General features: G+C 40.4%; 1 long non-coding RNA gene across 1 annotated transcript; it reads right to left on the bottom strand.

Annotated features, from left to right (window-relative positions):
* Positions 1–6,611: 6,611 nt before the first annotated feature.
* On the bottom strand, positions 6,612–16,341 carry LOC145071498 (uncharacterized). The gene is made up of 3 exons (XR_013690511.1): positions 15,782–16,341; positions 15,284–15,386; positions 6,612–6,789 (listed from the first exon to the last, which is right to left on the bottom strand). It is a non-coding gene; the product is annotated as an uncharacterized LOC145071498 (long non-coding RNA).
* Between the last annotated feature and the right edge of the window lie 397 nt (positions 16,342–16,738).

The raw sequence follows: 16,738 nt of genomic DNA, 5'->3' as shown, positions 1-16,738 counted from the left end.
AGGTACTCTCCCTTCTTCTTAGAATAGAGAAACTTTTATCTTTCTGCCTACTTGATTCTTCTTTATTCGTTCTACTATTCATTGAAACTCTTTCAATCAACTTAGAATTACACTTAACCTTATAAGTATAATCACATTTACTAAACTTTAGTAAATCATGACGAATATCTTTGTCACTCTTGTGGTGGACTTGATCAACGCACAACCTTGTGTACTTGATCTCCTTGTCCTTCAATTGACACTTTGTCAAAGAATTAGTCTAAGTTTCCCAAATGTGAAAGTTTTTCATTCATCATACAATACACATTGCATGATTCCAAGTTTCTGTCCACTTGAAACTTGGGCGATGAGAAACTCTCCCTGTTTGATAAACTTTTGACATTGCCACAAATAATACAATTAAGAATCAAATCCATTATTGCTAATAATAGAAACATTCAAACATCAATTTTTCATACATGCCATTGGAAGGATAAATAAGATAAAATCAAAATTTATTTTATTGCGGAAAAACTTGTCCTTACAATGCAATTCAACTGAAAAACTATGCTATTACATATTTCTTAGCAATCTACCCTAACTCCTAAGTGGCAGCTCAAAAATCTGATCTTTGAATCCATGCGATTGAAATCCATTTCTTCGTGATCAGATTCAGCAGCTTCTTCATTAAGCTTCCTTTCTTTTCTTCGATCCTGCAAAACATCAAAATGTAATCTTATCACATCATGTATTAAGAATATAGAATAGGAACTTAAAAGAGTCGGTTAATGGATTTTACCTGAAGTAGAGCCATACGTCTTGACTCTCCCATCTCTTAGATCTCTCAGGTAGTTTGGGCAGCTTCGTCTCCAATGCCCTTTCTCTTGGCAATAAAAGCAAATGGACTCCTTTGGCACAGCACATCGGACAATCACAGACTTAGTTCTCTCTGGACTTCCAATGTTGCCAGTGTCCATTGAAGTTTGGGAGTTTGATTCACTAGACAAATTTGCTTGACCAGCACGCCAAATCATTGCTGATTCAGCAGCTATAAGCAAATAGGTGAGATCAATTAGGGTCACGTCGTGGTCCATCATATAGTACTCTCTAACGAACTCACTATATGATTTAGGAAGTGACTGAAGAACCCAGTCAACAGCCAACTCACTTGAAATCTCGACACCCAACATGTTTAACCTATCAATGTGTGACTTCATCTCTAAGATGTGCGCACACACAGGTTTCCCATCTTCGTGTTTACTTGCCAAAAGGGCTTGAGTGAGCTTGAACTTTTCAAGCCTTTGAACTTGTGGGTCAGGGAGAACAATTGGAGGAGGTGGAGGAAGTGAAGCATGACTCTCATTTCCTTGATCGTATCTCGGAACGTCATCTTCATTTGGAAAGCTTGTTCCAAAGGATTTGGGAAGACCACTGTAAGATTCAGACATCTACAAAACGGGAGAAAATTCAAGTTATGTTGATTAGAATTCTTGATGTAACACCCAAATGAAACATCAAGCTAGGATCCAACACAATACTCTACAACCTAGAAGAGGGATGCCGTAATCTAGTTGCAGAATATTTGAAGGTAGGTAAATGACGATTTACCAATTTCCACCATGAAAAACGAAAAGGAAGATTAAGTTTTAAATGAATTGAAACTCCTAGATCTTTTGAGATTCATTAAACTTTTCAATGGCATGTTTAATCTCGATTATGCCCTACTATTTGTGACTGGGATGCCGAGGATCACAAACAAGGTGTGAATAACCATACGAATCACGGGGTGCACCCAATGCTACTATCACCTAATCAATGTGCCGGTTAGCCACACACGCTCCATTGATCTGTGAGAAGCATCGAGCCACCCTCCGCCACCAATGTCATCCCCAAATTAGTGTGCCGGTTAACCACACACGCTCCACTAACGTTTGACAAGGGTACGAAGTGTAATTCCATGGGTTAGCATGCAATTTCACATTTTGCCTAAAGTAACTATGATTTGGGAATTTGAAAAAGCATTTAGTTACTTTGTACTTCATTATACTTATAATGGAAGGTTTCTGTCCTATCCTACCCGTTCGGCTAACGACCCTCCACTAGTCAAGAGTGCGGTGGGTAAGAGTGGATACCCATTCAATCGCCATTTTATAGGCAATTTCCTTAAACACCCCTTATAGACCAGCTTCGTGAATGAGGCCTACTAACGGTAAGACTGACTGTTTACTCATACATATATAATACTAAACTTTTAATGTTATATATAGTATAGGGTGTATTTTACACTTTTAAAATACTAGATGGTTTAATTTAGTAAAATTATACTTTTAATTTAATTAAATGTAAACCAAAAACTTTATGGGATTATTAAATCACTTTTAATTATACACTTTAATTAATTAATAAAACCATAAGGGTGTGATTTGAATTTTTTCAAATTACTAGGGCCTTAGAATTTAACATTTCAAAATTAAACTTTTAATCAAATTTAAAATTCCAAAACTTGAGGACAAGTTTTTGAAACATTTCAAAACATTAGGGTTTAGCTTATTTAAATTTCATAAACAAAACTTTTAAGTTCAAATTTAAACTATAAAACCTAAAGGGTGCAATTGAAACTTTTTCACATCACAAGGGATCAAATAACAAATAATATAAGTTAAACAATTAATTTATTCATTATCTATATTTGACCTAATCTTATTTTAGTCATTAGATAATTACCAAATAACTTTAAATAATCCATATTTATCACATAAACAACTAATATTTAAAAGATTTGAAATTATCCATTGTTTTGGCAAGGATATTCACTAATTTAAGATAAAAAATCGGATTTTAACTTCAAAAAAACGAATTAGGTATCAAATCCAAGTCAAAAAAGCAGCAAAAACCCGGAATTCCCTCTGTCTGACCCCTGGACTCGCCGAGTCAGGGACTGGACTCGCCGAGTTAAGGACAGACTCGCCGAGTTCTCCACTGACTCGCCGAGTCAGGTCGGGCAGAGGCCAAAAAACGATTTTTCAGCAAATAAAGCAGTTAAGCATCACATACAACTGAAACCAATCAAGGCTCTGATACCACTGATGGGTTATATGCATAAGAACAATCCTATGTGCTCATACAAACCCTAATGCTTGGATCTAGGTTTCTCTATTGTACATGCTTTGAATCCAAGACTAATAACCTTAGATCTAACATATTATAAACTGAATTAGGGTTTATAGAATTACCTTTAATTGTTATATAGCAATAACAATCAATTCCTTGCTTGGATTGGCCTTAGAAAGCTTAGTGCCTCAAGTGCTGCACCTCTAATGGAGTCACAAACACCATATACAACTTGGATGAAGAGGAGGAGAAGAGAGGCTGCCCAAAAACGGCTGGAAACCCTAATGGAAGACTTGTCCACGTTTTTGGGGCATAGGGGCCCTTTATATACATGTAGGCTATTAGGGTTTACAACTAGGAAACCCTAATTTGACTGCTTAGGCCCTAAGCAGCCCATGGACTCCTTAAACATATCCCTTGGACGATTTCTAATGGGCTTCCCATAGAATTCGTCCAACCTATATATTATTAGGTGATCCATAGCCCAATTATAATTATCTTATAATTACAACTTCAGTCCCCTAAGTTTAATTAATCTCTTTTAGCCACAAAATTAATTAACAATTAATTCTTGACTAATATTAATTAAACAATATGATTTCTCCTTTAATATATTATTCTCATAATATATTAATAAATCATATTTAAACCTTTCTCTCCTTAAATCATCCTACATATTGCTATGGTGAAGGCAACCCAAAAGGACCATGCTCATAATCGGGTCAAGTACATACCAAAATAGTTATGGACTTAGACACTAATCCAACAGTGTGTAGGCCCTTTAGATCCACCACAAGGGATGCTTGTTGCTACTATGTGACTTTCACAGATGATTATAGCAGATATGGATATATCTACTTAATCAAGCAAAATTCAGAAACCTTTGAAAATTTCAAAGAGTTTAAGAATGAAGTGGAGAATCAGATGGGCAGGAAAATCAAGATGCTTCGGTCAGACCGAGGAGGAGAGTACCTAAGTCTTCAGTTTCATGACTATCTAAAGGAATGTGGAATTGTTTCGCAATTGACGCCTCCGAGGACGCCACAATTGAATGGTGTGGCTGAGAGACGTAATCGGACCTTGTTGGACATGGTTCGTTCTATGATGAGTCGGACTTCGTTACCAATAGCTTTTTGGGGGTATGCCTTAGATACTGCCGCCCATATCCTCAATTTAGTTCCCACCAAGAAGGTTACCAAGACTCCTCACGAGATATGGACAGAGAAAGCTCCCTCGTTGGCACATATCAAGGTTTGGGGTTGCGAGGCTTTCGTAAGATGAGAGACTCACGACAAACTCAAACCTCGTAGTGAGAAGTGTTATTTCATCGGCTATCCACATAAGTCTTTTGGCTATATTTTCTATAGACCGAGTGACAATGTTGTCTTCGTTGCTAGAAGAGGAGTTTTCCGAGAAAGGGAATTGATAAGCCAAGAAGACAGTGGGAGGCAAATTGAACTTGAAGAGATTCAAGATCAAAGCAATGAAGGAACCTCTGACACCGACACCCAACTTGAGGAGGAAACTCCTGTTGAACCTGTTGACGAGTCCTTACCTCTTCGACGTTCCACTAGGGCTAGTGTTTCACCCCAGTTGTATGGATTTCATATTACTACTGAAGGGGATACATTTATTAATGATAGTACACTAGTAAATTTGGACGAACCTAGCAGCTACAAGGATGCCATGGCAGGCCCGGAGTCTGCGAAATGGATACAGGCGATGGACAGCGAGATTCAGTCCATGTACGACAACCAAGTTTGGAATTTGGTTGATCATGTACCAGGTCGTAAGACAGTCGGGTGCAAGTGGATCTTCAAGAAGAAGACCGACATGGATGGGAAAGTGCATACTTATAAAGTGTGATTGGTTGCGAAGGGCTTTACTCAAACTCCCGGTGTTGACTATGATGAGACCTTCTCACCAGTTGCGAAGATAAAGTCATTTAGGGTAATGCTTGCAATAGTTGCGTTTCATGATTATGAAATATGGCAGATGGACGTGAAAACCACTTTCCTTAATGGAAAGTTGGCTGAGGATGTTTACATGAATCAGCCAGAGGATTTTGTCGATGCGAAGCATCCAAATAGAGTATGCAAGCTTGAGAAATCCATTTATGGATTGAAAGAAGCATATCGCAGATGGAATCTTTGTTTTGACGAGAAGGTTAAAGAGTTTGGCTTTCTAAGAAGCGAAGATGAATCTTGTGTATATGTCAAAGCCAGTGGGAGTATAGTGAGCTTCCTCATATTGTATGTCGATGACATACTGCTCATAGGGAACGATGTCCCAACCTTGCAGGAGGTCAAGTCCTGGCTTGGGAAATGTTTCGCTATGAAGGACCTCGGAGAGGCAGCTTATATTCTGGGAATAAGAATAGTAAGAAATTGGGAAAAGAGACTGATAGGACTCAGTCAGGATACATACTTGGATAAGGTACTAAAGCGTTTTAGTATGGAAAATTCCAAGAAAGCGGAGTTGCCAATCCAAAGCAATAACAAGTTGAGTAAGACTCAGAGCCTGAGTGTAGAGGCAGAGATAGCTGATATGAGCCGAGTACCTTATGCTTCTACAATAGGCTCTATCATGTACGCTATGACTATATTTGGTATGTACTTGACCCGGTTGTGCATGGTCCTTTTGGGTTGCCTTCTCCAAAGCAACTTGATAATGTAATTTAAGGAGAGAGAGAATATTGTGGTTTATTAATATTATAAGAATAATATATTAAAGGAGAAATCATATTTATTTAATTAGTATTGGTCATAAATTAATTAGGAATTAATTTGGTGACTAGAGATTAATTAAATAAAGGGGTATAAACTGTCAAATGTATGATAGTTGAGTTTTGGGCTGGGAAACCTAATGGACTAAGGGGGGGGGGGGACGAAATTATGATGGCGATCCATCATATTTTCATCCAAAGGCCCTAATCTAGAAGGTTCTATGGGCTGCTTCGTGATTAAGCTGACCATTAGGGTTTAGACTAAAACCCTAGCAGCCAACAGTATAAATAAGACCTCTAGGCTATGGAAATCGGCTACACTTGATTCCAAGAGAACCCTAGGGCTGATTTTTAGCATCTCTCACCCTCTCTCATATTGCCTTCTTGCTTTTGGGGTTTGTGAACCATTAGAGGAGTTACAATGGTGACTCTAAGCTCAAGATCAAGAAGACTACAAGGATTTCAGGCTACTTGAAAGAGGTAAAACACTTAGATCTGTTTTCTTAATGATAATTTCGAATTATATATGATAGATCTAGGTTTGTAAGTCTTGAATTCAAAGCATGTACAATAGAGAAACCTAGATCCGAGCATTAGGGTTTGTATGAGCACATAAGATTGTTCTTATGCATAAAACCCATCAGTTACAATGGGGTGAATGACATTAGCATGCCCTATTATGGAGCCGGTGCGATAATAAAGTTCAGTGTCAAGAGTTTGGTTATAACATATTTAAAATCCCAGAAATTCCCAACATCTTACAAGAAATCGGAAAAATATCCATGAAACACCGTAATTTTTCAAACAAAATTTTCATTTTAAAATCGCATACTTTTCATAACATTTTGTATGGAAATCGCGTTTATTCAAATTACAAAACACAACTCCATTAATAATCCAGGATCCTCAAAACATAACTTTTTTCTCTGGTGTGTACAATCAAGCCGGTGCCTTCCCGCGATCCTCTGAGATACCTGAAACACATATCACAATACACGGTAAGCATGAAGCTTAGTAAGTTCCCCAAAATACCACATATAACACATATTAGCCACTCGCGGCTATAACTCTGTGGACCCTCTGGTCCTAACTCTGTGAACCTTCCGATTCTAACTCTGTAAACTCTGGAACATACACATCATAAATCACATAGAAATAATGCAGTGTATCATAATCACATACATAGCATACAAGATACTCTGTCATATAACGCTAATTACCACTCTAGGTAAAGTATAGTGAGAAGACTCACCTGACCAGCAGCAAGTAAAGACCCCGCTCCCGAATCTCGAACTAGCCTCTGCCTAACACAAGGGATGAATATCTCTAACTGATACTCTAATCATAACTCTAATGACCGAAGGCTATTCTTCCTCTCTTTAACTCTTTGAAGTGGATAAAAGACCACTTTACCCCTCCATGGTCTCTACTACTTATGTTGGTCAAAGCCCCAAAGTCAACAGAAGTCAAACTCGAGTCAACAGTCCATGTTTGAACCGACTCGCCGAGTGCACCCTTGCGACTCGTCGAGTCCACTTACTTTCCTCAGCAATCTCGTGACAGTCCAACTCAGTTCGTCGAGCTATCGCCTGATTCAGTACCTTAGGACAAACCCTAACCAACTCGTCCAGTCGGCTCATCGACTCGGCGAGTTCATTCAGACCAAATGTTCATTCAGAGATTTAAGGCAAATCCATCACCCCAAACACTAGATCTACCATCCTGAGGGTCGACTGTCACGTAAAGCTGCAAGGTTTACATTTAAACATGGCATATAAAGCTCACAATGCCAATATAACCCTAACAAGGATGATTAACCACAATAACTCTTCAATGGTTAACTAAAGCTATAATCTTTGGACTCTCTGGACCTCACAAGGTCCAGATCTGAAGTCTAGGCCTCATGAGAGACCTTTTGCATAAAAAGTCCCAACAATGGTGGAAGAAACCCTAATCTTCCATATCTACAAGATCTAAGCAAAATAACAAGAAAGGTGCAAGCTTTACCTCTTACTCAAGCCCTTGCACGAAGTTACACCAGATCCACTGATTCTATAGTTGTCTTGATGGGTGATCTCCTCTTCTCCTCAAGAGATGCACTAGTTTACTCCAAGTTTTAGATTCTAAGACTCTCATGGCTCTCCATACACGTTTAGGGTTTGTTCTCAAGGAAGGGTAGCCGCAAATGAGGCTATAATTTCCTTTAAATAGGCCTCAAACGCGGGAAATTAAGGTTTCTCTTCCCAGCACCTACTTGGCGAGTCCCTCCTCTGACTCGTCAAGTCCATTCATTAAATTCATGCGGTCAACTTGACTCGACTCGGCGAGTTGGTCCCTTAACTTGTCGAGTCCCTCCTTTAATCTCAAGGTTAACATACACGATAATGTCTCTGGAAATCCGGATGTTACAATTCTCCCCCACTTGAATTAGATTTCTCCCTCGAAATCGCTCCTCCACAACATATAGATCTAATCAAATGACCAAACAACACCATCTAAAGGGTCTCTTACCACACAAATATCTTCCTTTCTGGACACCCGAATCCAAACAGGAACTCCTCCCTGGAAAAGGACAGACCCATCTGCCCTATGCTACCCCTTCCGACTCTCTAGAATCTGGAACTTCTAGTAGCCTGACACACAGCCAGACCGCCAATTCTAGACGTCTCCACGTTATTCGCTCCTTGAATAACAAACCCCGATAGCTTACTGCCCCTCTGATTCTCTAGTGGGAACTGATAAAACAAGTCCATGCCCCGACTGGCTACCGATCACTCGTCCCAGACATGATAAACAATCTAGATCACATATCAAGGAATGGAAGAATCTCATCACACCGGGGACTCATCCACTGAACCATAATCAAACCCCAACTCCCTTCTTAAAATCCCTTTGAACACTAAGTACCAGGTCATCTCCCGACCTAGCAGTTGATCCTCTGAGGGTTACCCATTGCATACCTCAACATGTCTCACTGACTTCCTTCCCACACTAGCTCACTCGGCCCAGTGTGACACACTAGTCACGAAGTTCACTTTTCCTCGAGCGAATACGGAGTTCGTATCACCCTCGACCTCTGTTGTCTACTACTCATTAGTCCCATTCGCTTCGCAGTTTTCTCACACCAACAACTTGACCCACTCAGGTATAAGGCGCCAGATGGAAGCAATACCCCCTTCCAAATGAGATTCAGCTCTGAATCCGGAATCTCATTCTACCTACTCAACGCACTACCAGAGCCAAACTCAAACTCGAGAGTTTGATCTGACCCAGGGCTGGAACCACTCGCCCCAATGAACCACTCAACTTATGAATCATGACTCGCAACCCATGCGTACCTCACTAATTCACTTCCTTGGCTACGAAAACCTCTACTCCATTTGGAATATAACGACTTCCGACAAACATGGAGACCCCAGTCTCTCCCCTGGTTCGACCCCAGGCTTCCACAAGTCAAATATTAGGGCTACCCAAGCCTAAGACTCTTCTGCATCAAGCTCTGATCAGAGAGCACTTCATCACAACAATCTCTCGCTGACTAGTGGGTACTACGGCTCCCGTAGTATCATAACGACCTCTCACTAAATAGTGAGTACTACGGCTCCCCATAGCATCACCACACCCCTCACTGAATAGTGAGTACTACGACTCCCCGTAGCATCACCATAGCCTCTCACTGGATAGTGAGTACTACGACTCCCTGTAGCATCACCACACCCCTCCCTGAATAGTGAGTACTACGGCTCCCCGTAGCATCACCACAACCTCTCTGAACTGACTTATTGAAACTGCAACTCCCTACAGTCTTACCGCATTTACTCTTACCACTTCACAATCTCATCCTCAGGTTGACACCACGTCGCGATCATTAACTCATGCTCTGCGGCCCAACATAGATAGGTACACACACCCATCCAACTAAGCATCACTACATTAGACAACCACCGTCATGACAAAACCTCTTTTCCTCGATGCAATTCACATTCTCATATAAATCCATTTGGTGTCAATTGGCTTAAGGGCCCCCACCGGAACCATAGACACTTGATACACCACTCGTCCTCTCAAACTCAAAACTCAAAATAATTTGAGATTTAGGACATTAAACTCAGATACCCCAGAATACCATCACAACGCCTCGCAGTGCATTGACTCCACCACTGATCTCATACACATGGCATCATACTCAGATACCGCATTGCTTCCTCGAAATCTCGCAACCGATCTTTCTCTTGTTGTAACACCGGAATACTCCATCTTCCAAATTAAAACACGGAGAAATTACCAACGACTCAGAACATGAAGATGACAATCCGAAACTTCCTCCTCTAATTCTCAAAGCTCATGCAAGAATACTGATAACGACCCTGAAGTTGGTTGCCCAATCAACTTCTTCCCTTCCCATACTGCATATAATAGCCCATACTCTGAACCAGAAATTCTCAACCACCGAACTAACCTCGCAAGCCAACCACCTCGAATTCACCATTTTAAACTTGAAGGATTCCTTACCACCACAAGGCGTCCGACCAACGGCCACTTGCCATGGAGACACTCAACCTTTCTCAAACACGTACCACATGTATTATCTCGCTCTGCACCTCTCCTTGACCACCAATAACCTTGGTCTCAGGAATTTGCACCGTAGGCCTCTCTATCCAATTCTCTAACCGCTCTTGAACAATTCTTTGATCTCCTCAAAAGTAGCCGGTTCTCCCCCACTCAGGGTTCGATCCATCACCAATTGGTTCGCCAACAATCTAACCCACAGACTGTTTTACCAATAACATCACACCTACTTTTGGAAGGTGATACGCAATGCTTGATGATCTCCCTGATGGAGGTCAAGCAATTCCAAATACTCCGAATCTCCGATGAAATCCTCAGAAACTTCTCATCATCACTACCTCTAGTCATTCAGAATCTCATACCATCCCACTACCAGACATCTCAATTGTCCATTCGTAACCATGGCTCTCAGTCTGAAAATAACGAACTAACATATTCCTCATCCCCGACTCTTCAACCAACGTTCCATCATGTGGGTTGTAATAAGAGTGGATTCATCGTTACCACACTCGATACCCATCATAGACAATAAGAGCCACCGCCCCAATATCCATTTCTTGATCGTCTGCCGCTGCAGCTAATACATGCCCTACTATGCTCAGATAGGGTGTATCTTTGTGCTTAACCATCTCAGTCCCCGCTGACAACCTGCTCAGGCTCTAACATTACCTCTCGGCAGATATACTGCCCAAATACTCTAATGAAAGATCGTAACCAAAGCTACCCCACAAGGCTCACCCCTAACCATGGAAACCAAAAATCTCAATACCTCCTGTGTTTCCCATAGGAACAGAAATAGCACCACTCAGGTCACAGAAAGTGACATCTCCACCATCGGCTGATTGCTCAACTCATGCCACAATCCTCCACAACCGCCATCTCTACTCATTCCGGAGTCTTGTGACTCCAATTGGCATCTCACCAACAATCCCTCGGAGCTAACTCGATTTCCCTTTTAATGGATGCTCCACTAAAACTTGTTCCTCATGGCCCTCTGGCCCCATAATCTTTCACATCTGATCTCGGTCTAACCAATCACCACAGAATAACTGGTAGAACCAATAACACTAACTGCTACGGGTCATGGTACTCGAACCATGAAATCACCTCTCGATCTGCTGCAAATCATGGTACACGAACCATGAAATCACCTCTCGATCTGCTGCAAATCATGGTACACGAACCATGAAATCACCTCTCGATCTGCTGCAAATCATGGTACTCGAACCATGAAATCACCTATCGATCTGCTACAAATCATGGTACACAAACCGTGAAATCACCTCTCGATCTGCTGCAAATCATGGTACACGAACCATGAAATCACCTCTCGATCTGCTGCAAATCATGGTACACGAACCATGAAATCACCTCTCGATCTGCTGCAAATCATGGTACACGAACCATGAAATCACCTCTCGATCTGCTACAAATCATGGTACATGAACCATGAAATCACCTCTCGATCTGCTGCAAATCATGGTACTCGAACCATGAAATCACCTCTCGATCTGCTACTTCAAACCTCCGGAATGTTCCCTGTATCGAGTATGGGTCCTCTGCTTTCAGTAGTACGGGCCCATACTACCTGCCACATCTACCCATACTTTCCACACGGACCATCCCTGAGTCCCTAAGTAGCTGCTCGACCTTCTCAATCACCAACCCCGTCATGCGTGTTCGCTCCTCTGCGGATTATCCAACTCGGTTAGTGTACTCATCTGATTAAGATCACCCTTTCCTAGGCTATTCCTGGGTTCTCACACTTCTCCGCCATCAGCAGCTGAAGAACTCCTTATGATACCAACCATCTACCTCCTGAATATCGTCATATTCACTTAGTAGCTGACTCTCGTCATCAAGAGTCCACAAAGCACGAAGCAAGCAGCATTCGGGCATCGAATAATCTCTACCAACATGTAAAACCACTATAGGCTATTATCCTACTTGCTCTCCTCCTACATGTAGGATACCACCGAACTCAAGCGACTTCACCCCCACGTGGGCATCTGACTACCCTCTCAGTAGACTCCACAAATGCTCATCTAGGTATCTCTCCTAGATTACTCCTCTACTCAAATCCCTCTCTAAAAAGGATTCCTGCTAGATACTCTTAATCAACACATACTCAAAAGCACATTACAGATAACAGTAACTCCTAGGCTAAGGCATCACAAATCAGGCCACTCTAGTCCTAACATATGAAATACCTAGCCTATCTCTATCATGCATAATATCTCATAGCATATCTCATAAATATCTCATAACACAAACGTAAGGGTATTTTGGGAAATCACCGTTCGGGCTTTGGCTGATTGTACACACTGCTCCTTCTTGTTTTCTCTTAGAAACTCTTGTCCGCTTTAGAAAAATCATTTCTTTGAAATTTTTTCTCAAATCCTCAGTTTGAGTCCAGATTTACCAGAAGGCGCGTCCGAATCCCTCAAACCAAGGCTCTGATACCAACTTGTAACACCATAATTTTTCAAACAAATTTTTCATTTTAAAAGCGCATACTTTTCATAACATTTTGTATGGAAATAATGTTTATTCAAATTACAAAACACAACTCCATTAATAATCCAGGATCCTCAAAACATAACTCTTTCTCTGGTGTGTACAATCAAGCCGGTGCCTTCCCGCGATCCTCTGAGACACATATCACAATACACGGTAATCACGAAGCTTAGTGGGTTCCCCAAAATACCACATATAACACATATTAGCCAGTCGCGGTTATAACTCTGTGGACGCTCTGGTCCTAACTCTATGAACCTTCCGGTTCTAACTTTGTAAACTCTGGAACATACACATCATAAATCACATAGAAATAACGCACTGTATCACAATCACATACATAGCATACAAGATACTCTGTCATATAACTCTAATTACCACTCTAGGTAAAGTATAGTGAGAAGACTCACCTGACTAGCAGCAAGTAAAGACCCCGCTCCCGAATCTTGAACTAGCCTCCGCCTAACACAAGGGATGAATATCTCTAAGTGATACTCTAATCACAACTCTAACGACCGAAGGCTATTCTTCCTCTCTTTAACTCTTTGAAGTGGATAAAAGACCACTTTACCCCTCCATGGTCTCTACTACTTATGTTGGTCAAAGCCCCAAAGTCAACAGAAGTCAAACTCGAGTCAACAGTCCATGTTTGACCCGACTCGCCGAGTGCACCCTTGCGACTCGTCGAGTCCACTTACTTTCCTCAGCAATCTCGTGACAGTCCAGCTCAGCTCGTCAAGCTATCGCCTGATTCAGTTCCTCAGGACAAACCCTAACCAACTCGTCGAGTCGGCTCATCGACTCGGCGAGTTCATTCAGACGATTTAAGGCAGATCCATCACCCCAAACACTAGATCTACCATCCTGAGGGTCGATTGTCACGTAAAGCTGCAAGCTTTACGTTTAAACATGACATATAAAGCTCACAATGCCAATATAACTCTAACAAGGATGATTAACCACAATAACTCTTCAATGGTTAACTAAAGCTATAATCTTTGGACTCTCTGGACCTTACAAGGTCCAGATCCGAAGTCTAGGCCTCATGAGAGACCTTATGCATACAAAGTCCCAATTATGGTGGAAGAAACCCTAATCTTCCATATCTACAAGATCTAAGAAAAATAACAAGAAAGGTGCAAGCTTTACCTCTTACTCAAGCCCTTGCACGAAGTTACACCAGATCTACTGATTCTCTAGCTCTCTTGATGGGTGATCTCCTCTTCTCCTCAAGAGATGCACTAGTTTACTCCAAGTTTTAGCTTCTAAGACTCTCATGGCTCTCCATACACGTTTAGGGTTTGCTCTCAAAGAAGGGTAGCCGCAAATGAGGCTATAAGTTCCTTTAAATAGGCCTCAAACCCGGGAAATCAGGGTTTCTCTGCCCATAATCTACTCGGCGAGTCCCTCCTCTAACTCGTCGAGTCCATTCATTAAATTCACGCGATCAACTCGAATCGACTCGGCGAGTTGGTCCCTCAACTCGTCGAGTCCCTCCTTTAATCTCAAGGATAACATACACGATAATGTCCCTGGAAATCCGGATGTTACAGTCCACTCAGGGATTAACTGCCATCGTAATTTGGTTAGAGAGATAAGATATATAAGAGAAATCTTAACATACTTAATATTCCTTTGGTTTTTAGATTAATAAAATGACAACCGATAATAATGATTATCATTTGAAAAATTGACAAATAGAGACTCATTTACTAGAAATGCTAGTACAACCTATACAACAATAAAATGATCATTTCTTGGTGAAAATTTGTCTAAATATGTTTTGAAAAGGATAAAGGTTTCTATCTCTATATTTCTTTTTATAAAAATCTTATGTTATTTTAAGAATATGCGGAGTCAAAACCTGTAGGACTCACCAACATTAATGTTGACATATTGTAGCATGTATTCTCAGGAAATTAAGGCAAGAAATCCACGCGAGGAGTATGGAATCATTGTCTTATGTTTTTGTTATAAATTACATTTTATGTCCTCTTTTTGAGTCGTTGAAGATTGCTCATGAAACATGTAACAAAGTAAGATATAACTATGTCGTATGTGATGTAAAACTCTAAGTGATTGCTTAATGTTTGATATATACTATGTTTGTGATATTCGATTTTCGTCACTCGCCCAACGATTCTGCCGTCGGCTGGGGGTGTGACACAAGACAACATTAGGTTGTATCAAAGAGAAAAATTTAGGTGGAAACAAGTAATGAAAAAAGGAGCAAAAATAACAGAGAATATATAAATAACTATGTAGCCTTTTGATAGCAACTTAATGTTGAAAAGCAAGAACATTGTTAGTTAAGTGTCCTATGTGACATGAAGATCTATTTAACACAAAAAGGAAACAGAGTACCTTTTAGAAGGTACTTACAAAGACAAGTGGAGCCGCATCCTCTTTCCATAAATCTACTTATATAAAAATATCCCTGCACTTCCTTTTTGCACATCCCCACGATCTGCATCAGTGGATTAATCTAGAGGAAAAGATATATGAAGAAGAAAATTGTTTGAGCTTAAACTTAAACTATCAACTCTAGATTGAAAGTTGAAAGTTTCATGTATACAAGCTACAAAATCCAGATAGACTAACTACACTTTTAGACATATTGAAATCCCTAATTAGTCTATGTTTTCATTTGTAGTTCATCTAACTCAAAGTAACTACATTTTTGTAGATACACTAAAATCCATCAGCCTACACAACTTTCTAATCAAGATAACTCTTCCATTTTTTTTGAAAAGCTAACATATGTTCTTAACTACATTTTTTTTTGAAATCCATCTGATATTAGAAAATGAAAATCGAAAACGAGTTACCAGTTCTTAATTGCTATCAATTTAATAAAATGAAAATGAAAGTAAATCTGACCTTCGTCCTTAACTTGAACATCATCATCGAAAAATCTGACAAAAGACTCTCAACATGTAGAGCTTGAGCTCGCAATTGCTAACATCAAGATCTTGAATTGCATCATTTAAGAATCATAATCGAGACTAATCTGTACATCTCCTTCCCCATCTTCATCGGTGATTGAAAAGCAAGTCGAAAAACAAGACAGTAGTAGCAACGAAGAGAAATTCGATCATCAACATTTATCTTCTGTGATCTAGCGGCTGCACTGATTGCTCCAGAAGATGGATTCGTCATCCTAGGGTTTGGATTTCCTTATTTTACTTCTGATTCAAGAAGAGTAGAAGGAATCAGATAAGTACATTGGTAACTGCAATGTAAATGTAAAGATCTTTGATTCCGACAACTGATCGTCGATTTTCTTACAGAAATGAACCAACATTCCCAATTCGTTTGGGTGTATTCACTCTAAACCTGTGGATCTAGATGAAGAATGTGAACGATGGATTCGTTATTCATTGTTGACAACCCTCAAGTATTTTGTCCTTCCGAAGGAAAGCCAAAAAGAGTTCTCATTAATTTCAAAACTATCACCGCCATTTTGAATTTAAAAAAAAAACTCTATTTAATCTCAGCCGCTCGTCTTTGAAAAGCAATAGTCCAGATTTGTCCTCGTAGTCCTCACCCGATCCTAGTTCTATATATGTTGATATGTATATCTCATCGACCTTTTAGAAATGGTTCGGTAATTTTCTCTATAGTTCAGTCATTTTCGGATGGTTCGACCATTTCTTAATGGTTCGGTTATTCTCGGACAGTTCGGCCATTTTCGGATGGTTCAACCATTTATTAATGGTTTGGTCATTCTTGGACGGTGGATGGTTCGGCAATTTCTTAACGGCTTGGTCATTCCCGGACGGTTCGACCATTTTCAGTTGGTTTGGCTATTTCCTGACGGTTTGGCCATTTTTCCTA

The sequence above is a fragment of the Lactuca serriola genome, chromosome 8, assembly GCF_051521515.1.
Source record: "Lactuca serriola cultivar US96UC23 chromosome 8, Lser_US96UC23_V15, whole genome shotgun sequence".
NCBI lineage: Eukaryota > Viridiplantae > Streptophyta > Magnoliopsida > Asterales > Asteraceae > Lactuca > Lactuca serriola.
The sequence above is the reverse complement of the archived record's forward strand: the minus strand, read 5'-3'. Positions and strand labels throughout refer to the sequence as shown.